General features: G+C 38.4%; 1 pseudogene; it reads right to left on the minus strand.

Moving 5' to 3' along the window:
* Positions 1-24,351, minus strand: part of LOC25480743 (eukaryotic translation initiation factor 3 subunit C-like) — a 39,975-nt pseudogene that overhangs the window by 10,627 nt on the left and 4,997 nt on the right.

A 24,351-nucleotide genomic window follows, 5' to 3' on the forward strand; every position in this document is an offset into this window, starting at 1 on the left:
TTATATTGGGAAAACGGGGTGTTACAATTGGTATCAGAGCAGGTCGGTCCGTCCGGCCAGTTAGAAGAGTCGTGTCGAGTCTTAGTAATATTTATATTACTATCTTATTTTGTTGTTGCTACTTTTGTAGAATATCAGAAATGGCTGGAAGAAACGATGCTGCATTAGCTGCTGCTCTACAAGTTGTTGCCCAAGCTGTGGGACAACAACTTAACGCGAATGCTGGTGTTAATGCTGAGACGAGGATGTTGGAGACTTTCATGAGGAATCACCCTCCAACTTTCAAAGGAAGATATGACCCTGATGGAGCCCAGACGTGGCGTAAAGAGATTGAGAGGATTTTCCGTGTTATGCAGTGCACCGAAGATCAGAAAGTGCGGTTTGGTACGCATCAGCTAGCTGAGGAAGCTGATGATTGGTGGGTTAGTCTGCTGCCTAACCTTGAGCATGAAGGAGCTGTTGTTACTTGGGCAGTGTTCAGGAGAGAGTTCCTGAGAAGATACTTTTCGGAAGATGTTCGCGGGAAGAAAGAGATCGAGTTCCTTGAGTTGAAGCAAGGAAATATGTCCATGACTGAGTTTGCTGCCAAGTTTGTTGAGTTGGCGAAGTTTTATCCGTATTATGCTGCAGAGACTGCTGAGTTTTCGAAATGCATCAAGTTCGAGAACGGTTTGAGGCCCGACATTAAGAGGGCGATTGGATACCAACAGATTAGAGTTTTTCCGGATTTGGTTAATAGCTGCAGGATCTATGAAGAGGATATGAAGGCTCACTATAAGATTGTGAATGAGCGGAAGGGCAAGGGACAACAGAGTCGTCCTAAGCCGTATAGTGCCCCTGCTGATAAAGGGAAACAGAGGATGGTCAATGATAGGCGACCCAAGAAGAAGGATGCTATTGAGATCATGTGTTTCAATTGTGGTGTAAAAGGCCACGAGAGCAATGTCTGTCCTGAAGAGATTAAGAAGTGTGTCCGGTGTGGCAAGAAGGGTCATATTGTAGCTGATTGCAAGCGTAAGGACATTGTGTGTTTTAACTGCAACGAAGAGGGACATGTTAGTTCACAGTGTACTCAGCCTAAGAGGGCGCCGACTACTGGCAGGGTTTTTGCTTTGACTGGTACTCAGACAGAGGATGAGGATCGTTTGATCAGAGGTACTTGCTATATTAATAATACCCCTTTAGTTGCTATTATTGATACTAGTGCTACGCATTATTTTATTGCCTTCGATTGTGTTTCTGCTTTGGGTCTTGATTTGTCTGACATGAATGGAGAGATGGTTGTCGAAACTCCAGCTAAGGGTTCGGTGACTACTTATCTCATATGTTTGCGTTGTCCTTTGTCTATGTTTGGTCGTGATTTCGAAATGGATTTAGTTTGTCTACCTTTGAGCGGCATGGATGTGATTCTGGGTATGAATTGGTTGGAGTATAACCATGTTCATATTAACTGTTTTAGCAAGTCAGTGTATTTCTCTTCTACTGAAGAAGAAAGTGGTGCAGAGTTCTTATCTACTAAACAGCTGAAGCAAATGGAACGTGATGGTATTTTGATGTTTTCGTTAATGGCTTCTTTATCTATTCAGAATCAAGCAGTGATTGATAGGCTACAAGTGGTATGCGACTTTCCTGAAGTTTTTCCAGATGAAATTCCTGATGTGCCTTTAGAGAGGGAAGTTGAGTTTTCTATTGATCTTGTTCCTGGAACGAACCGGTGTCGATGACACCTTATCGTATGCCTGCTTCCGAATTATCAGAGTTGAAGAAACAGTTAGAAGACTTGCTTGAGAAGAAATTTGTTAGACCAAGTGTTTCACCTTGGGGAGCGCCGGTTTTGTTGGTAAAGAAGAAAGATGGTAGTATGAGGTTATGTATTGATTATCGACAGTTGAACAAGGTAACTATCAAGAATAGGTATCCACTTCCGAGAATTGATGATTTGATGGATCAGTTAGTGGGTGCACTGTTTTCAGCAAGATTGATTTGAGGTCAAGTTATCACCAGATTAAAGTAAAAGATGAAGATATGCAGAAGACAGCGTTCAGAACGCGTTATGGTCACTATGAGTACAAAGTTATGCCTTTCGGTGTTACCAATGCACCTGGAGTGTTTATGGAGTATATGAATCACATCTTCCATGCATTTTTGGATCGGTTTGTAGTTGTGTTTATCGACGACATTTTGATTTACTCCAAAACTGAAGAAGAACATGCTGAGCATCTGAAGATTGTCTTACAAGTGTTGAAAGAGAAGAAACTTTATGCCAAACTGTCTAAGTGTGAATTCTGGTTGAAAGAAGTGAGTTTTCTTGGCCATGTTATTTCTGGCGATGGTATTGCAGTGGATCCGTCTAAAGTTGAAGCGGTATCGCAATGGGAGACTCCTAAGTCAGTTACAGAGATTAGAAGCTTTTTGGGTTTAGCTGGTTACTACAGAAGATTTATTGAAGGGTTTCCAAGTTAGCTCTTCCGCTAACACAGTTGACTTGTAAAGGTAAAGCTTTTGTGTGGGATGTTCATTGTGAGAATAATTTTAGTGAATTGAAGAAGCGTTTGACGACTGCTCCAGTTTTGATTTTGCCTAAGTCTAATGAGCCTTTTGTGGTGTATTGTGATGCGTCCAAGTTAGGTTTATGAGGTGTACTTATGCAAGAAGGTAAAGTGGTAGCTTATGCTTCGAGACAGTTGAGAATTCATGAGAAGAATTACCCGACGCATGATCTAGAGTTGGCGGCCGTAGTCTTTGTATTGAAGATATGGAGACATTACTTGTATGGTTCGAGGTTTGAGGTGTTTAGTGATCACAAGAGTTTGAAGTATTTGTTCGACCAGAAGGAATTGAATATGAGGCAGAGAAGGTGGCTTAAATTGTTGAAAGATTATGACTTTAGGTTGAATTATCATCTAGGTAAAGCTAATGTTGTCGCAGATGCCTTGAGTAGGAAGACATTGCATATGCCCGCCATGATGGTTAGAGAGTTCGAATTACTTGAACAGTTTAGAGATATGAGTTTGGTTTGTGAATGGTCACCTCAGAGTGTGAAACTGGGTATGCTGAAGATTGATAGTGATTTTCTTAAAAGTATCAAGGAAGCACAGAAAGTTGATGTAAAGTTTGTGGACTTGTTGGTTGCTAGAGATCAGACTGAAGATGGTGATTTTAAAATCGATGATCAAGGTGTGTTGAGATTCCGAGAAAGAATTTGTATTCCAGACAATGAAGAGATTAAGAAGATGATTCTTGAAGAGAGTCACAGAAGTAGCTTGAGTATTCATCCGGGAGCTACGAAGATGTATCATGATTTCAAGAAGATTTTCTGGTGGTCTGGTTTGAAGCGAGATGTGGCACAGTTTGTGTATTCCTGTTTAGTTTGTCAGAAGTCGAAAGTCGAGCATCAGAAACCTGCGGGAATGATGGTACCTTTAGATGTGCCAGAATGGAAATGGGATAGTATATCAATGGATTTTGTGACAAGTTTGCCGAATACTCCTAGAGGGAACGACGCAATTTGGGTTATTGTTGATAGGTTGACGAAGTCGGCTCATTTTCTACCGATTAATATTAGTTTCCCTGTTGCACAGTTGGCAGAGATTTATATCAAGGAGATTGTGAAGTTGCATGGTGTTCCTTCGAGCATTGTATCAGATAGAGATCCAAGATTTACTTCTAGATTTTGGAAAAGTTTGCAAGAGGCTTTGGGTTCGAAATTGAGATTGAGTTCGGCGTATCATCCACAGACTGATGGTCAGTCGGAGAGGACAATTCAGTCGCTAGAGGATTTGTTGAGGATTTGTGTTCTTGAGCAAGGAGGAACTTGGGATAGTCATCTTTCGTTGATCGAGTTCACATACAATAATAGTTATCATTCTAGTATTGGAATGGCACCTTTTGAAGCTTTATATGGTCGGAGATGCAGAACTCCGTTGTGCTGGTTTGAGTCAGGTGAAAGAGTGGTCTTAGGACCAGAGATTGTTCAGCAAACTACTGAGAAAGTTAAGATGATTCAAGAGAAAATGAAAGCGTCGCAGAGTCGACAAAAGAGTTATCATGATAAGCGTAGAAAAGATCTTGAGTTTCAGGAAGGAGACCACGTGTTTTTGAGAGTCACCCCTATGACTGGTGTAGGACGTGCACTGAAGTCAAAGAAGTTGACCCCGAAGTTTATTGGTCCGTATCAGATATCGGAAAGAGTTGGAACGGTGGTTTACCGAGTGGGTTTACCACCGCATCTTTCGAATTTGCACGATGTTTTCCATGTGTCGCAACTTCGAAAGTATGTTCCGGGTCCATCTCATGTGATCCAGAGTGACGATGTGCAAGTTAGAGCCAACCTTACGGTAGAGACTTTACCGGTGAGGATTGATGATCGTAAAGTGAAGACGTTGAGAGGCAAAGAGATACCTCTCGTGAGAGTCGTTTGGACGGGAGCGATTGGTGAAAGCTTAACGTGGGAGCTTGAGAGTAAGATGCTGGAATCTAATCCAGAGTTGGTTGCTTGAGGTAAATTTTCGAGGACGAAAATCTTTTAAGTGGGGGAGAGTTGTAACGCCCACTTTCGTTTAATTGTTTATTTAATCGAGTTTAGGCAATTATATTATATTTATATAATATATGCATGATTTTGATGTGTTTTGATGATTTACGACTATTTTGATGATTCGGTTGATAACGTGATAAGTTATGAGTTTTGAATGTTTTGATAAGAGTATGAGACTTATTTTATTGTTAAATAAAATAAAGATTTGAAAATAATATAAAATATTTGGTTAAGGGTTGTTTTGAGATTTTAGAGAGTTTTGGGGGAGAAAGTGAAATAAGATAGGATTTTAGGAAGAGATATAAATTGGAGAAAACCTAATTGTTAGAAAAACTATTGTACGTGAAATTTTTTGGAAAAGGGAGAAAAGCCAAGAGAAGGGAGAATCAAGAGGAGAGCTGCGATTTCTTCAAATTAAGGTAAGGGTGAGACTAATAACTCAATAATGTTATATGATTGTAATTCTGATGATTAGTTAGCAAGAATTAGGATTGAATTGGAGAAAACGAAAACTAGGTCAAATCCCTAGAATTGATGATCAAATGGTAGGAATTGGTTAAATTGATGTAGAAAGTGTCCCTAGACCTTAGATAATGTTTAGGATGAAGTTTGGAATCAACGTTAGGCTTAGAACCATGTGAATCGTTGAATTTTTGTGAAAATAGCAAGTCTGGCCGTAGAGACATTCATCGCTCGCCATAGCGAGCAATGAGTCTCGCCTCGCGAGTGATGAACATTCATCGCTCGCCTAGCGAGCCCTTTCTCCTTGCCTCGCGAGTTGCACATTGCAGCTCACCACAACGAGCAACCTTACTCGCCATAGCGAGCTAGGACAGAGAGCATGTAAGATTTTGCAATTTCGACTTTTTAGTTGGACCTTGAGTACCATTGAGTGCCTGAACATACCTAGTAATGATTGGGAATGAATGTAGGACAAGATTGAACCTAGAACAACATTAGTTGGGGAGTTGGCTTGTACTCGCCTCGCGGGCACTTCCAGATTGGAGTGCATTGAGTGTTTGTGCGATCTGTGTCGCACGTTTTGATCAAGAGTGAACCCCTAATTGGCAAAGAAACCTAATGATGATGTTAAATGCAATCAGTAAGGCCGTTTAAGATATGTTGACATTAATTGAGCATGAATTAATGTACTATACATTATGTAAGATATGAATGAAATATTATGATGCTATTTGTAACACCTCGTTTTCCCAATATAAAAATTTCTAAACAATTATCAGAGTAAAAACCATAAACGGGATATCACATAGAAACGTAATCCAAAATCAGTTAAATAATAATTTAACTTTCACATAATATCTTAACATAGCAGCGGAATATTAGTTCGGAAATCATAAATCATTTTTGGCACGTAGGCCCCAGCAAAATGTTCCAACAATCATAATAATAACATAAATGTTCCAACAATCATAATAATCATAATAATAACAATCATAGAGCGACCTAGATGACACAGTGAGGCAAGGCCACTCACGACGGCAAACTGCACACTAAGCACGATCACCTGCAAGTTACCTATACGAAGGGCAACATTTTCAAGCAGAAGGGGTGAGATTTCATAACAAAATATCATTAATCAATGTAATTTGAATCATAATTAACATCATATCAATCTCAATCAACTTGCATATTTGATAAACAATTATCACGTAATCACATATCCATTTGTCATCAGCACATAACACATTTGATAAACATTTATCACGTAATCACATATTCAATCATTATCAACAAAGCATCTTAAACATGACAATGTGACAATGCTCTTAGACTCTTTATATGCATGTGGTACCAATCGTCATCAGAAGTATAAATATACTTTAAACGTGCGGAGGACAAAGCTCCTAATAGATCGTGCGGAGGACAAAGCTCCTAATAAACGTGGTGAGGACTAAGCTCAATGATATGCTATGCATGGACTCTTAACAACAAAACACCGTAATCATCGTAATCAACATGCATCCAATAATTTGGAGCTAAACGTAATCTTATTCATCATAAACAGACATTATGCACTTAGTTAAATAACAGCAGCAGCATAATAAAGTCACATAACAGGATGATATCATTATATCAAAGGCAATTCAATTGCATCATAATTAAACTTTCATATCTTACATATTGCATAATACATTAATCATGCTCCATTCATAACAACATAGCTTAAAAGACTTTACAGATTGCATTAAACGTCATTATTAGGTTTCATTACCAATTAGGGGTTCACTCTTGATCAATACGTGCGACACAGATCGCACAAACACTCAAGCAACTACATTCTGGATATGCTCGCGAGGCGAGAGTTCTTACTCGCCATGGCGAGTACCACTCAATTCCCAAACTAATGTTGTTCTAGGTTCAATCCTGTCCTACATTCATTCCTAATCAATACTAAGTATGTTCAGGCAGTTATAGACACTCAAGGTCCAACTAAAAAGTCCAAAATGCAATTTTTCGACATGCACTCTGTCCTAGCTCGCTACGGCGAGTAAAGTTGCTCGCTGTGGCGAGTGGCATTGCACAACTCGCGAGGCGAGGGAAATAGGTTCGCGAGGCGAGCGATGAAGATTCATCACTCGCGAGGCGAGACTCATGGCTCGCTATGGCGAGCGATGAATGTCGCTACGGCCAGACTTCCTATTTTCACAAAAATCCAACGATTCTCAAGGTTCTAAGCCTAATATTGATTCCAAAGTTCGTCCTAAACATTATCTAAGGTCTAGGAACAGTTTCTACATCAATTAAACCAATTACTACCGTTTGATCATCAATTCTATGGTTTTGACCTAGTTTTTGTTTTCTCCAAAACAATCCTAATTCATGCTAACTAATCATCAGAATTACAATCAGTTAACGTTATTGAATTATCAGTCTCACCCTTACCTGGTTATGAAGAAGAAATCGCAGCTTTCTTTGATTCTCCCTTCTCTAAGCTTTTTCTCCCTTTTCCAAAAGTTTTCACGTACAATGAGTTTCTAAAATATTAGGTCTTCCCCTATTTATATCTCTTTCTAATAACTTATCTTATTTCACTTTCTCCCCCAAAACTCTCTAAAATCTCAAAACAACCCTTAACTAAATATTTTATATTATTTTCAAATCTTTATTTTATTTAACAATAAAATAAATTTCATATCCTTATCAAAGCCTTCAAAACTCATAACTTATCAAAACCATCAAATCTCATAACTTAACACGTCATCAATCAAATCATCCAAATCATCGTAAATCAACAAAACAAGCCAAAATCATGCATATATTATATAATTATAATATAATTGCCTAAACTCGATTAAATAAATGATTAAACGAAAGTGGGCGTTACAACTCTCCCCCACTTAAAAGATTTTCGTCCTCGAAAATTTACCTCAAGCAAACAACTCTGGATAAGATTCCAGCATCTTACTCTCAAGCTCCCACGTTAAGCTTTCACAAGTCGCTCCCGTCCAAACGACTCTCACGAGAGGTATCTCCTTGCCTCTCAATATCTTCAATTTACGATCATCAATCCTTACCGGTAAAGTCTCTACTGTAAGGTTGTCTCTAACTTGCACATCGTCACTCTGGATCACATGAGATGGATCCGGAACATACTTCCGAAGTTGCGACACATGGAAAACATCGTGCAAATTCGAAAGATGCGGTGGTAAACCCACTCGGTAAGCCACCGTTCCAACTCTTTCCGATATCTGATACGGACCAATAAACTTCGGGGTCAACTTCTTTGACTTCAACGCACGTCCCACACCAGTCATAGGAGTGACTCTCAAAAACACGATAACTACCATATAAAGCTTCAAAAGGTGCCATTCTGATACTAGAATGATAACTATTAGTGTAAGTGAACTCGATCAACGGAAGATGACTATCCCAAGTTCCTCCTTGTTCAAGAACACAAATTCTCAACAAATCTTCTAGCGACTGAATTGTCCTTTCCGACTGACCATCTGTCTGTGGATGATACGCCGAACTCAATCTCAACTTCGAACCCAAAGCCTCTTGCAAACTTTTCCAAAATCTAGAAGTAAATCTTGGATCTCTATCTGATACAATGCTCGAAGGAACACCATGTAACTTCACAATCTCCTTGATGTAAATCTCTGCTGACTAGGCAACAGGAAAACTAATATTAATTGGTAGAAAATGAGCCGACTTCGTCAACCTATCAACAATAACCCAAATTGCGTCGTTCCCTCTAGGAGTACTTGGCAAACTCGTCACAAAATCCATTGATATACTATCCCACACAAACGCTTTACCTTTACAAGTCAACTGTGTTAGCGGAAGAGCTAACTTGGAAAACCCTTCAATAAATCTTCTATAGTAACCAGCTAAACCCAAGAAACTTCTAATCTCTGTAACTGACTTAGGAGTCTCCCATTGCGATACCGCTTCAACTTTAGACGGATCTACTGCAATACCATCACCAGAAATAACATGGCCAAGAAAACTCACTTCCTTCAACCAGAATTCACACTTAGACAATTTGGCATAAAGTTTCTTCTCCTTCAACACTTGCAAAACAATCTTCAGATGCTCAGCATGCTCTTCTTCAGTCTTGGAGTAAATCAAAATGTCGTCGATAAACACAACTACGAACCGATCCAAAAATGCATGGAAGATGCGATTCATATACTCCATAAACACTCCAGGTGCATTGGTAACTCCAAAAGGCATAACTTTATATTCATAATTACCATAACGCGTCCTGAAAGCTGTCTTCTGCATATTTTCATCTTTTACTTTAATCTGGTTATAACCTGACCTCAAATCAATCTTGCTGAAAACATGTGCACCCACTAACTGATCCATCAAATCATCAATTCTCGGAAGTGGATACCTATTCTTGATAGTTACCTTGTTCAACTGACGATAATCAATACACAGCCTCATACTACCATCTTTCTTCTTTACTAGCAAAACCGGCGCTCCCCAAGGTGAAACACTTGGTCTAACAAATTTCTTCTCAAGCAAATCTTCCAACTGTTTCTTCAACTCTGATAGTTCGGAAGCAGACATACGATAAGGTGCCATCGACACCGGCTTCGTTCCAGGAACAAGATCAATAGAAAACTCGACTTCCCTCTCTGGAGGCACATCAGGAATTTCATCTGGAAAAACTTCAGGAAAATCGCATACCACTTGTAGCTTATCAATCACTGCTTGATTCTCAATAGATAAAGACGCCATCAACGAAAACATCAAAATGCCATCTCGTTCCATTTGCTTCAGCTGCTTAGTAGATAAAAACTCTGCACCACTTTCCTCTTCGACGGAAGAGAAATGCACTAACTTGCTAAAACAATTGATAAGAACATGGTTGTACTCCAACCAATTCATACCCAGAATTACATCCATACCGCTCAAAGGTAGACAAACTAAATCCATTTCAAAATCACGACCAAACATAGACAAAGGACAACGTAAACATACGAGAGAAGTAGTCACCGAACCCTTAGCTGGAGTTTCGACAACCATCTCTCCATTCATATCAGACAAATCAAGACTCAAAGCAGAAACACAATCATAAGCAATAAAGCAATGAGTAGCACTAGTATCAATAATAGCAACTAAAGGAGTATTATTAATATAGCAAGTACCTCTGATCAAACGATCCTCATTCTCTGTCTGAGTTCCAGTCAAAGCAAAGACCCTACCAGTAGTCGGCGCCCTCTTAGGCTGAGTACACTGAGAACTAATATGTCCCTCTTCATTGCAGTTAAAACATACAATGTCCTGACGCTTGCAATCAGCCACTATATGACCCTTCTTGCCACACCGGACACACTTCTTGATCCCTTCTGGACAAACATTGCTCTTGTGGCCTTTCCCACCACAGTTGAAACACACAATCTCAGAAGCATCCTTCTTCTTAGGCTGCCTATCCTCGACCATCCTCTGTTTCCCTTTATCAGCAGGGGCACTGTACGGCTTTGGACGACTCTGCTGTCCCTTGCCCTTCCTCTCATTCACCATCTTGTAATGAGCCTTAGTATCTTCCTCGTATATTCGGCAGCTATTAACCAAATCCGGAAAAACTCTAATCTGTCGATGCCCAATCGCCCTCTTAATGTCGGGCCTCAAATGTAACGCCCACTTTCGTTTAATCGTTTATTTAATCGAGTTTAGGTGATTATATTATATTTATATAATATATGTATGATTTTGATATGTTTTGATGATTTGTGGTGATTTTGGTGATTTGATTGATGACGTGTTAAGTTATGAGTTTTGGAGGATTTGATAAGATTAGAGAATTTATTTTATTGTTAAATAAAATAAAGATTTGAAAATAATATAAAATATTTAGTTGAGGGCTGTTTTGATATTTTAGATAGTTTTGGGGGAGAAAGTGAGATAAGATAAGTAATTAGAAAAAGATATAAATAGGAGAAGACCTAATATTTTAGAAACTCATTGTACGTGAAAACTTTTGGAAGAAGGGAGAAAAGCCAAGTCTAGAGGAATCAAGGTAGAGTGCTGCGATTTTCTTCATTCAAGGTAAGGGTGAGACTAATAATTCAATAATGTTAATTACTGTAATTCTGATGATTAGTTGACAAAGTTAGGATTGATTTAGAGAAGTTTTGGAATTAGGTCAAAACCCTAAAAAAATTGATGATCAAACGGTAAAACTTGTTTAGATTGATGTAGAAACCGTCCTTTAACCTTAGAATATGTTTAGGATGAATTCTGGAATCAAAATTAGGCTTTGAACCCTGTTGTGTGATGGATTTTTGAGAAAAACCCTAGTCTGCCCGTGCTTCTGTTCATCGCTCGCCACGGCGAGTGATGATCCTCGCCTCGCGAGTGATGAACTTCATCGCTCGCCACGCGAGCCCCTTTCCTTCGCCTCGCGAGTTGTTTGATGCAACTCGCCATGGCGAGCAACCCTTTCTCGCCTCGCGAGCTCATGCAGAGTGCATGTCATGTTTCGTGTTTCGACCTTTTTAGTTGAACCTTGTATACCCTTGAGTACCTGAACATACCTAGTATTGATTAGGAATGAATGTAGGATCAGAGGGAACCCAGAACGACCTTAGTTTGGGAGTTGAGTGGTACTCGCCATGGCGAGTAAGTACTCTCGCCTCGCGAGTACAACCAGGATGAACTTGTTTATGTGTTTGTGCGATCTGTGTCGCACTTGTTGATTAAGAGTGAACCCCTAACTGGTAATGAGACCTAGTGATGTTGTTTAATGCAGACTGTAGAGTTGTTTAAGTTATATTAATATTAATTGGTTAAGAACTATTGTATTGTATATTCATGCAAAATGAGAAGATGTGATAATAATGCAATTTATGTGCTTGATATAATGATATCATCTTGTTATATGACCTGTTTATGCTGCTTCCGTTATTTAACTAAGTGCATAATTATATGATGAAGTTTAGCTCCAAATTATTGGATGCATGTTGATAAGTGATTACGTTGTTTCGTTCATATGTGTCCATGCATAGCATATCATTGAGCTTTGTCCTCACCACGAAAATTAGGAGCTTTGTCCTCCGCACGTTTTATAGGAGCTTTGTCCTCCGCACGATTAAAGTATATTAATACTTATGATGACGATTGGTACCACATGCATATAAAGAGTCTAAGAGCATTGTCACATTGTCATGATTAAGATGCCTTGTTGATGATGAATGGATATGTGATTACGTGATAAGTGTTCATTGATTATGTTATGTTGTTTATAATGATTGGATATATGATTACGTGATAACTGTTTAGCATTTATGCAAAGTTAATAATGGAATGATTATGATGTTAATTTATGATTCGCAATTACATTGATTAATGTTATTTTATTATGAAATCTCACCCCTTCTGCTTGAAAATGTTGCCCTTCGTATGGGTAACTTGCAGGTGATCGTGCTTAGTGTGCAGTTGCTTCTGTGAGTGGCCTTGCCTCACTGTGTCGTCTAGGTCGCTCTGATACGTAACGGGATGGGGTTAATGCTATAACATGCTTCATTCTTTTACGTGAACTGCCATGATAATTTATGCTTTGATAAACTCTTTTGAGATACTTGTTGGGCCTGCGTGCCAAAACGTTTATGATTTATGTTTATGATTTTCCGCTGCTATGTTAAAGATATTTGTGAAGGTTAAATTATCATTTAACTATTTTTGGATTACGTTTCTATGTGATATCCCGTTTATGGTTTTTACTCTGATAATGGTTTTATCTACTAAGCAGCTGAAGCAACTGGAACGCGACGGTATCTTGATGTTTTCGTTAATGGCTACTATATCTATTGAGAATCAAGCGGTGATTGATAGGTTACCGGTGGTGTGTGAATTTCCTGAAGTTTTTCCAGATGAGATTCCTGATGTGCCTCCAGAGAGAGAAGTTGAGTTTTCTATTGATCTTGTTCCTGGAACGAAGCCGGTCTCGATGGCACCTTATCGTATGTCTGCTTCTGAGTTATCTGAGTTGAAGAAACAGTTAGAAGACTTGCTTGAGAAGAAGTTTGTTAGACCAAGTGTTTCACCTTGGGGAGCGCCGGTTTTGCTAGTAAAGAAGAAAGATGGTAGTATGCAGTTGTGTATTGATTATCGACAGTTGAACAAGGTAACTATCAAGAATAGGTATCCACTTCCGAGAATTGATGATTTGATGGATCAGCTAGTGGGTGCACGAGTTTTCAGCAAGATTGATTTGAGGTCAGGTTATCACCAGATTAAAGTAAAGGATGAGGATATGCAAAAGACAGCTTTCAGAACGCGTTATGGTCACTATGAATATAAAGTTATGCCTTTTGGAGTTACCAATGCACCTGGAGTGTTTATGGAGTATATGAATCGCATCTTCCATGCATTTTTGGATCGGTTCGTAGTTGTGTTCATCGACGATATTTTGATTTACTCCAAGACTGAAGAAGAACATGCCGAGCATCTGAAGATTGTTTTGCAAGTGTTGAAAGAGAAGAAACTTTATGCCAAATTGTCTAAGTGTGAATTCTGGTTGAAAGAAGTGAGTTTTCTAGGCCATGTTATTTCTGGTGATGGTATTGCAGTGGATCCGTCTAAAGTTGAAGCGGTATCACAGTGGGAGACTCCAAAGTCCGTTACAGAGATTAGAAGTTTCTTGGGTTTAGCTGGTTACTATAGAAGGTTTATTGAAGGGTTTTCTAAGTTAGCTCTTCCGCTTACACAGTTGACTTGTAAAGGTAAAACTTTTGTCTGGGACGTCCATTGTGAGAAAAGTTTCGGTGAATTGAAGAAGCGTTTGACGACTGCTCCAGTGTTAATTTTGCCGAAGTCAGATGAACCTTTTGTGGTTTATTGTGATGCGTCCAAGTTGGGTTTAGGAGGTGTACTTATGCAAGAAGGTAAAGTGGTAGCTTATGCTTCAAGACAGTTGAGAATTCATGAGAAGAATTATCCTACGCATGATCTCGAGTTGGCAGCTGTAGTCTTTGTATTGAAGATATGGAGACATTACTTGTATGGTTCGAGATTTGAGGTGTTTAGTGATCACAAGAGTTTGAAGTATTTGTTCGATCAGAAGGAATTGAATATGAGACAGCGAAGATGGCTCGAATTGTTGAAAGATTATGACTTTGGTTTGAATTATCATTCAGGTAAAGCTAATGTTGTTGCAGATGCCTTGAGTAGGAAGACATTGCATATGTCCGCCATGATGGTCAGAGAGTTCGAATTGCTTGAACAGTTTAGAGATATGAGTTTGGTTTGCGAATGGTCACCTCAGAGTGTGAAATTGGGTATGCTGAAGATTGATAGTGAATTTCTGAAAAGTATCAAGGAAGCACAGAAAGTTGATGTAAAGTTTGTGGACTTGTTGGTTGCTAGAGATCAGACTGAAGACAGTGATTTTAAAATCGATGATCAAGGTGTGTTGAGATTCCGAGGAAGAATTTGTATCCCAGACAATGAAGAGATTAAGAAGATGATTCTTGAAGAGAGTCATAGAAGTAGCTTGAGTATTCATCCGGGAGCTACGAAGATGTATCATGATTTAAAGAAGATTTTCTGGTGGTTTGGTTTGAAACGAGATGTGGCACAGTTTGTGTATTCCTGTTTAGTTTGTCAGAAGTCGAAAGTTGAGCATCAGAAACCTGCTGGAATGATGGTACCTTTAGACGTGCCAGAATGGAAATGGGATTGTATATCGATGGATTTTGTGACGAGTTTGCCGAATACTCCTAGAGGGAACGACGCAATTTGGGTTATTGTTGATAGGTTGACGAAGTCAGCTCATTTTCTACCTATTAATATTAGTTTCCCTGTTGCTCAGTTGGCAGAGATTTATATCAAGGAGATTGTGAAGTTGCATGGTGTTCCTTCGAGCATTGTGTCAGATAGAGATCCGAGATTTACTTCTAGATTTTGGAAAAGTTTGCAAGAGGCCTTGGGTTCGAAGTTGAGATTGAGTTTGGCGTATCATCCACAGACAGATGGTCAGTCGGAGAGGACAATTCAGTCGCTAGAGGATTTGTTGAGAATTTGTGTTCTTGAGCAAGGAGGAACTTGGGATAGTCATCTTCCGTTGATCGAGTTCACTTATAATAATAGTTATCATTCTAGTATTGGAATGGCACCGTTCGAGGCTTTGTATGGTCGGAGATGCAGAACTCCGTTGTGTTGGTTTGAATCAGGAGAAAGAGTGGTCTTAGGACCAGAGATTGTTCAGCAAACTACTGAGAAAGTTCAGATGATCCAAGAGAAAATGAAGGCGTCGCAGAGTCGACAAAAGAGTTATCATGATAAGCGTAGAAAAGATCTTGAATTTCAGGAAGGAGACCACGTGTTTTTGAGAGTCACTCCTATGACTGGTGTAGGACGTGCTTTGAAGTCAAAGAAGTTGACCCCGAAGTTCATTGGTCCGTATCAGATATTGGAAAGAGTTGGAACGGTGGCTTACCGAGTGGGTTTACCACCGCATCTTTCGAATTTGCACAACGTTTTCCATGTGTCGCAACTTCGAAAGTATGTTCCGGATCCATCTCATGTGATCCAAAGTGACGATGTGCAAGTTAGAGACAACCTTACGGTAGAAACTTTACCGTTGAGGATTGATGATCGTAAAGTGAAGACGTTGAGAGGCAAGGAGATACCTCTCGTGAGAGTCGTTTGGTCGGGAGCGACTGGTGAAAGCTTGACGTGGGAGCTTGAGAGTAAGATGCTGGAGTCTTATCCAGAGTTGTTTACTTAAGGTAAATTTTCGAGGACGAAAATCTTTTAAGTGGGGGAGAGTTGTAACGCCCACTTTCGTTTAATCGTTTATTTAATCGAGTTTAGGTGATTATATTATATTTATATAATATATGTATGATTTTGATATGTTTTGATGATTTGTGGTGATTTGATTGATGACGTGTTAAGTTATGAGTTTTGGAGGATTTGATAAGATTAGAGAATTTATTTTATTGTTAAATAAAATAAAGATTTGAAAATAATATAAAATATTTAGTTGAGGGCTGTTTTGATATTTTAGATAGTTTTGGGGGAGAAAGTGAGATAAGATAAGTAATTAGAAAAAGATATAAATAGGAGAAGACCTAATATTTTAGAAACTCATTGTACGTGAAAACTTTTGGAAGAAGGGAGAAAAGCCAAGTCTAGAGGAATCAAGGTAGAGTGCTGCGATTTTCTTCATTCAAGGTAAGGGTGAGACTAATAATTCAATAATGTTAATTACTGTAATTCTGATGATTAGTTGACAAAGTTAGGATTGATTTAGAGAAGTTTTGGAATTAGGTCAAAACCCTAAAAAAATTGATGATCAAACGGTAAAACTTGTTTAGATTGATGTAGAAACCGTCCTTTAACCTTAAAATATGTTTAGGATGAATTCTGGAATCAAAATTAGGCTTTGAACCCTGTTGTGTGATGGATTTTTGAGAAAAACCCTAGTCTGCCCGTGCTTCTGTTCATCGCTCGCCACGGCGAGTGATGATCCTCGCCTCGCGAGTGATGAACTTCATCGCTCGCCACGCGAGCCCCTTTCCTTCGCCTCGCGAGTTGTTTGATGCAACTCGCCATGGCGAGCAACCCTTTCTCGCCTCGCGAGCTCAGGCAGAGTGCATGTCATGTTTCGTGTTTCGACCTTTTTAGTTGAACCTTGTATACCCTTGAGTACCTGAACATACCTAGTATTGATTAGGAATGAATGTAGGATCAGAGGGAACCCAGAACGACCTTAGTTTGGGAGTTGAGTGGTACTCGCCATGGCGAGTAAGTACTCTCGCCTCGCGAGTACAACCAGGATGAACTTGTTTATGTGTTTGTGCGATCTGTGTCGCACTTGTTGATTAAGAGTGAACCCCTAACTGGTAATGAGACCTAGTGATGTTGTTTAATGCAGACTGTAGAGTTGTTTAAGTTATATTAATATTAATTGGTTAAGAACTATTGTATTGTATATTCATGCAAAATGAGAAGATGTGATAATAATGCAATTTATGTGCTTGATATAATGATATCATCTTGTTATATGACCTGTTTATGCTGCTTCCGTTATTTAACTAAGTGCATAATTATATGATGAAGTTTAGCTCCAAATTATTGGATGCATGTTGATAAGTGATTACGTTGTTTCGTTCATATGTGTCCATGCATAGCATATCATTGAGCTTTGTCCTCACCACGAAAATTAGGAGCTTTGTCCTCCGCACATTTTATAGGAGCTTTGTCCTCCGCACGATTAAAGTATATTAATACTTATGATGACGATTGGTACCACATGCATATAAAGAGTCTAAGAGCATTGTCACATTGTCATGATTAAGATGCCTTGTTGATGATGAATGGATATGTGATTACGTGATAAGTGTTCATTGATTATGTTATGTTGTTTATAATGATTGGATATATGATTACGTGATAACTGTTTAGCATTTATGCAAAGTTAATAATGGAATGATTATGATGTTAATTTATGATTCGCAATTACATTGATTAATGTTATTTTATTATGAAATCTCACCCCTTCTGCTTGAAAATGTTGCCCTTCGTATGGGTAACTTGCAGGTGATCGTGCTTAGTGTGCAGTTGCTTCTGTGAGTGGCCTTGCCTCACTGTGTCGTCTAGGTCGCTCTGATACGTAACGGGATGGGGTTAATGCTATAACATGCTTCATTTTTTTACGTGAACTGCCATGATAATTTATGCTTTGATAAACTCTTTTGAGATACTTGTTGGGCCTGCGTGCCAAAACGTTTATGATTTATGTTTATGATTTTCCGCTGCTATGTTAAAGATATTTGTGAAGGTTAAATTATCATTTAACTATTTTTGGATTACGTTTCTATGTGATATCCCGTTTATGGTTTTTACTCTGATAATTGTTTATGAAATTTGTATATTGGGAAAACGGGGTGTTACATCAAACCGTTCTCGAACTTGATACACTTCGAAAACTCAGCAGTCTCTGCAGCATAGTGCGGATAAAACTTCGCCAACTCAACAAACTTGGCAGCATACTCAGTCACAGACATGTTTCCTTGCTTCAGCTCAAGGAACTCGATCTCCTTCTTCCCGCGAACATCTTCCGGAAAGTATCTTCTCAGGAACTCTCTCCTAAAAACAGCCCAAGTTACAACAGCTCTGTCTTGCTCAAGGTTAGGTAGCAGACTAACCCACCAGTCCTCAGCTTCCTCAGCTAGCTGCTGAGTACCGAAACGTACTTTCTGATCCTCGGTGCACTGCATCACACGAAAGATCCTCTCAATCTCTCTAAGCCACGTCTGGGCTCCATCCGAGTCATATCTTCCTTTGAAGGTTGGAGGGTTCTTCCTCGAGAAAGTCTCCAACATCCTCGTCTCAGCATTAACACCAGCATTCACGTTAGGTTGTTGTCCCACAGCTTGGGCAACAGCTTGTAGAGCAGCAGCTAACGCAGCATCATTTCTTCCAGCCATTTCTGATATTCTACAAAAGTAGCAACAACAACATAAGATAGTAATATAAATATTACTAAGACTCGACAAGACTCTTCTAATGGACCGGACGGACCGACCTGCTCTGATACCAATTGTAACACCACGTTTTCCCAATATAAAAATTTCTAGACAATTATCAGAGTAAAAACCATAAACAGGATATCACATAGAAACGTAATCCAAAATCAGTTAAATAATAATTTAACTTTCACATAATATCTTAACATAGCAGCGGAATATTAGTTCGGAAATCATAAATCATTTTTGGCACGTAGGCCCCAGCAAAATGTTCCAACAATCATAATAATAACATAAATGTCACGTAAGGCAATGAAGCATTCATATAACCCCATCCCGTTACGTATCAGAGCGACCTAGATGACACAGTGAGGCAAGGCCACTCACGACGGCAAACTGCACACTAAGCACGATCACCTGCAAGTTACCCATATGAAGGGCAACATTTTCAAGCAGAAGGGGTGAGATTTCATAACAAAATAACATTAATCAATGTAATTTGAATCATAATTAACATCATATCAATCTCAATCAACTTGCATATTTGATAAACAATTATCACGTAATCACATATCCATTCGTCATCAGCACATAACACATTTGATAAACATTTATCACGTAATCACATATTCAATCATTATCAACAAAGCATCTTAAACATGACAATGTGACAATGCTCTTAGACTCTTTATATGCATGTGGTACCAATCGTCATCAGAAGTATAAATATACTTTAAACGTGCGGAGGACAAAGCTCCTAATAGATCGTGCGGAGGACAAAACTCCTAATAAACGTGGTGAGGACTAAGCTTAATGATATGCTATGCATGGACTCTTAACAACAAAACACCGTAATCATCGTAATCAACATGCATCCAATAATTTGGAGCTAAACGTAATCTTATTCATCATAAACAGACATTATGCACTTAGTTAAATAACAGCAGCAGCAAAATAAAGTCACATAACAGGATGATATCATTATATCAAAGGCAATTCAATTGCATCATAATTAAACTTTCATATCTTACATATTGCATAATACATTAATCATGCTCAATTCATAACAACATAGCTTAAAATGCTTTACAGATTGCATTAAACGTCATCATTAGGTTTCATTACCAATTAGGGGTTCACTCTTGATCAATACGTGCGACACAGATCGCACAAACACTCAAGCAACTACATTCTGGATGTGCTCGCGAGGCGAGAGTTCTTACTCGCCATGGCGAGTACCACTCAATTCCCAAACTAATGTTGTTTTGGGTTCTATCCTGTCCTACATTCATTCCTAATCAATACTAGGTATGTTCAAGCAGTTATAGACACTCAAGGTCCAACTAAAAAGTCCAAAATGCAATTTCCGACATGCACTCTGTCCTAGCTCGCTATGGCGAGTAAAGTTGGTCGCCGTGGCGAGCTGCATTGCACAACTCGCGAGGCGAGCGATGAATCTCGCTACGACCAGACTTCCTATTTTCACAAAAATCCAACGATTCTCAAGGTTCTAAGCCTAATATTGATTCCAAAGTTCGTCCTAAACATTATCTAAGGTCTAGGAACAGTTTCTACATCAATTAAACCAATTACTACCGTTTGATCATCAATTCTAGGGATTTGACCTAGTTTTCGTTTTCTCCAAAACAATCCTAATTCATGCTAACTAATCATCAGAATTACAATCAGTTAACGTTATTGAATTATTAGTCTCACCCATACCTGGTTATGAAGAAGAAATCGCAGCTTTCTTTGATTCTCCCTTCTCTAAGCTTTTTCTCCCTTTTCCAAAAGTTTTCACGTACAATGAGTTTCTAAAATATTAGGTCTTCCCCTATTTATATCTCTTTCTAATAACTTATCTTATTTCACTTTCTCCCCCAAAACTCTAAAATCTCAAAACAACCCTTAACTAAATATTTTATATTATTTTCAAATCTTTATTTTATTTAACAATAAAATAAATTTCATATCCTTATCAAAGCCTTCAAAACTCATAACTTATCAAAACCATCAAAACTCATAACTTAACACGTCATCAATCAAATCATCCAAATCATCGTAAATCGACAAAACATGCCAAAATCATGCATATATTATATAATTATATTATAATTGCCTAAACTTGATTAAATAAACGATTAAACGAAAGTGGGTGTTACACTATTGAAATGCAATTGATATATTGATATCATCCGTTATTGTGACTTGACTATGTTGCTGCTGTTATTTAACTAGTGTATAATGTCTATATATGATGAATAAGATGACGTTTAGCTCCAAATTATTGGATGCACATTGATATGATGATTACGATGTTTTGTTGATAGAGTCCATGCATTAGCATTCATTGAGCTTAGTCCTCACCATGATAGGAGCTTTGTCCTCCACACGATTATTAGGAGCTTTGTCCTCCGCATGTTTAAAGTATATTAATACTTATGATGACGATTGGTACCACATGCATATAAGAAGTCTAAGAGCATTGTCGCATTGTCGTGTCTAAGATGCTATGTTGTTGATGATGATTGAATATGTGATTACGTGGTAAATGATTATCAAATATGCAAAGTTGTTTAAGAATTGATATGATGTTAATTATGATTCAAATTACTTTGATTAATATTATTTTGTTAAGAAATTTCACCCCTTCTGCTTGAAAATGTTGCCCTTCGTATGGGTAACTTGCAGGTGATCGTGCTTAGTGTGCAGTTGCCGTTGTGAGTGGCCTTGCCTTCACTGTGTCGTCTAGGTCGCTCTGATACGTAACGGGATGGGGCTATATGTTATGCATGCTTCGTTCTCTTACGTGAATATATATGTTATTTGTGATATTGAACTAACTCTTTTGAGATTATTTTGATGGGGCCTGCGTGCCAAAATGTTTTATGGATTATGATATAATTTCCGCTGCAATGTTTAAGTTATTTGGTTAAATTGTTATTTAACTGTTTTGGATTACGTTTATATGTGATATCCCGTTGTTTATGATGTTTACTTTGATAAATGTTTAGAAATTTTTATATCGGGAAAACGGGGTGTTACAAGAGTGAAGGCCAAGAAATAATGAATCCTGACTATCAACTAGGAAGGGATAGGGAGAGGAGACATATTAATCCACCTAAGAGATACGGTTATGCTGACCTGATTTGTTATGATTTGAATGCAGCTGAAGAATTGCAAGACTCGGAACCAAAGAACTTCAGGGAAGCATTAGAAAGCAATGAAAACAAGGACTGGTTGAAGGCAATGAATGAGGAAATGCTTTCATTGGAGAAGAACCAGACTTGGAAACTTGTTTCATTACCTAAAAATCAAAGGGTAGTGGGAAGCAAGTGGGTGTTCAAGAAGAAAGAAGGTATACCAGGGGTCGAAGCACCAAGGTATAAGGCAATACTTGTAGCAAAGGGTTTTACTCAGGTGGAAGGGATTGATTACAATGAAATCTTCTCACCGGTGGTAAAACATTGTTCTATAAGGGTACTTATGGCGATTGTTAACATGTATGATCTTGAGTTAGAACAAATGGATGTGAAGACCGCATTTCGACATGGAGAGTTGGAAGAAACTATCTATATGCAACAACCAGAAGGTTTCGTAGAAGATGATACAAAAGTGTGTTTGTTGAAGAAATCTTTGTATGGGTTGAAGCAAAGTCCAAGGCAGTGGTATCGTCGGTTTGATGAGTTCCTAGTAAAGGCTGGTTTTGTGAGAAGCAACTATGATAGTTGTGTTTACATGATGAGAAGGAATGAGAAAGTCATTCTCTACCTTCTCCTTTATGTAGATGATATTCTTATGGCAAGTTCTGATAAGCAAGAGATTCAGAAGCTCAAGGAAAGATTGAATGATGAATTTGAGATGAAGGATCTTGGTAATGCAAAGAGGATACTTGGTATGGATATCATGAGGGACCGAAACAAAGGTGAGTTGTTCTTATCTCAGCAGGTGTACTTGAGGAAAGTGGTGGAGCGGTTTAGAATGAAAGATTCTAAAGTCGTTGGCACTCCTCTTGGTCATCACACAAACCTATCAATAAAGCAGTGTCCTCAATCTGATGAAGAGAAAAGCAAGATGGAGGGTACTCCCTATGCAAGTGGGGTTGGAAGCATCATGTATGGTATGGTTTGTAGTAGACCGGACTTATCCTATGCAATAAGTGTGATAAGTCAGTTTATGGCAAATCCGGGTCAAGTGCACTGGCAAGCTTTGAAGTGGGTTATGAGATATTTGAATGTATCTTTGAAAGGTGGTCTAAGGTATACAAGGTCACAACCAGGAAGGGATGCTTTGGAGGGATATGTGGATGCGGACTATGCAGGTAACATAGACACTAGAAAATCTTTGTCAGAATTTGTGTTTACATTGTTCGGTACAGCGGTAACTTGGAAGGCAAATCAACAATCAGTTGTAGCTCTTTCAACAACTCAAGCAGAGTACATAACCCTTGTTGAAGGGGTCAAGGAAGCCATATGGTTGAAAGGTATGATTGGAGAGATGGGGATTAGTCAAGGGTGTGTGAAGATACATTGTGATAGCCAAAGTGCCATTCATTTGGCAAATCATCAGGTATATCATGAAAGGACAAAGCACATTGACATTCGTTTGCACTTCGTCAGAGACATGATTGAGACAAAGGAGATCATGGTAGAGAAAGTGGCATCGGAAGAAAATCCAGCAGACATGTTCACCAAATCATTACCAAGATCAAGGTTCAAGCATTGCTTGGCTTTGATTAACTTCATCGAAGCATAGATGAAGGTTGGAGAGAGCAACAAAGTGACTGATGGTTAAACTGGCATCATCACTGATTTGAAGTCAAGGTGGAGAATTGTGAGAGTTAACTTAAAATCAGAAATCTGGAGAATCGTGCCACGATGGAGAAGCATCGCGCCACGATTGTTGAAGTAAGATTCCTGGGAAGCTACTGGAAATTTCGTGCCACGATGGTCGCGCTGAAGATAAAATAAAAACGTATTTTCAGTTAGATTTGTTTCAGTTTTTTAAGGGTTTACTTTCCACTATAAATACAGCCTTGTATCAGATGATAAAAGTGTGTAGAAAAACAGGGTTTAGAAACCAACATACAAACTAGGGTTTATAGAGAATTTCTCTTGGCAACAACACTAGGGTTGGGATTGTTTTGATTCACCTTGAACAAAGCACTATTAGGATTGAGTCTCTTGGTCACGGGAAGAGGCTGGGACTTGGGTAGAATTAGGTTTGAAGACTAATCCTTGGTGTAACGCCCACTTTCGTTTAATCGTTTATTTAATCGAGTTTAGGCGATTATATTATAATTATATAATATATGCATGATTTTGGTATGTTTTGATGATTTACGATGATTTAGATGATTTGGTTGATGACGTGTTAAGTTATGAATTTTGAAGGCTTTGATAAGGATATGAGATTTATTTTATTGTTAAATAAAATAAAGATTTGAAAATAATATAAAATATTTAGTTAATGGTTGTTTTGAGATTTTAGAGAGTTTTGGGGGAGAAAGTGAAATAAGATAAGTTATTAGAAAAAGATATAAATAGGGAAGACCTAATATTTTAAGAAAAACTATTGTACATGAAAACTTTTGGAAAAGGGAGAAAAAGCTAAGAGAAGTGAGAATCAAGAGGAGAGCTGCGATTTCTTCAATTAAGGTAAGGGTGAGACTAATAATTCAATAACGTTAATTGATTGTAATTTTGATGATTAGTTAGCAAGGATTAGGATTAATTCGGAGAAAACGAAAACTAGGTCAAATCCTAGAATTGATGATCAAACGGTAGGAATTGGTTTAATTGATGTAGAAAGTGTTCCTAGACCTTAGATAATGTTTAGGACGAACTTTGGAATCAATGTTAGGCT

Source organism: Medicago truncatula, chromosome 6, assembly GCF_003473485.1.
Source record: "Medicago truncatula cultivar Jemalong A17 chromosome 6, MtrunA17r5.0-ANR, whole genome shotgun sequence".
Classification (NCBI taxonomy): Eukaryota; Viridiplantae; Streptophyta; class Magnoliopsida; order Fabales; family Fabaceae; genus Medicago; species Medicago truncatula.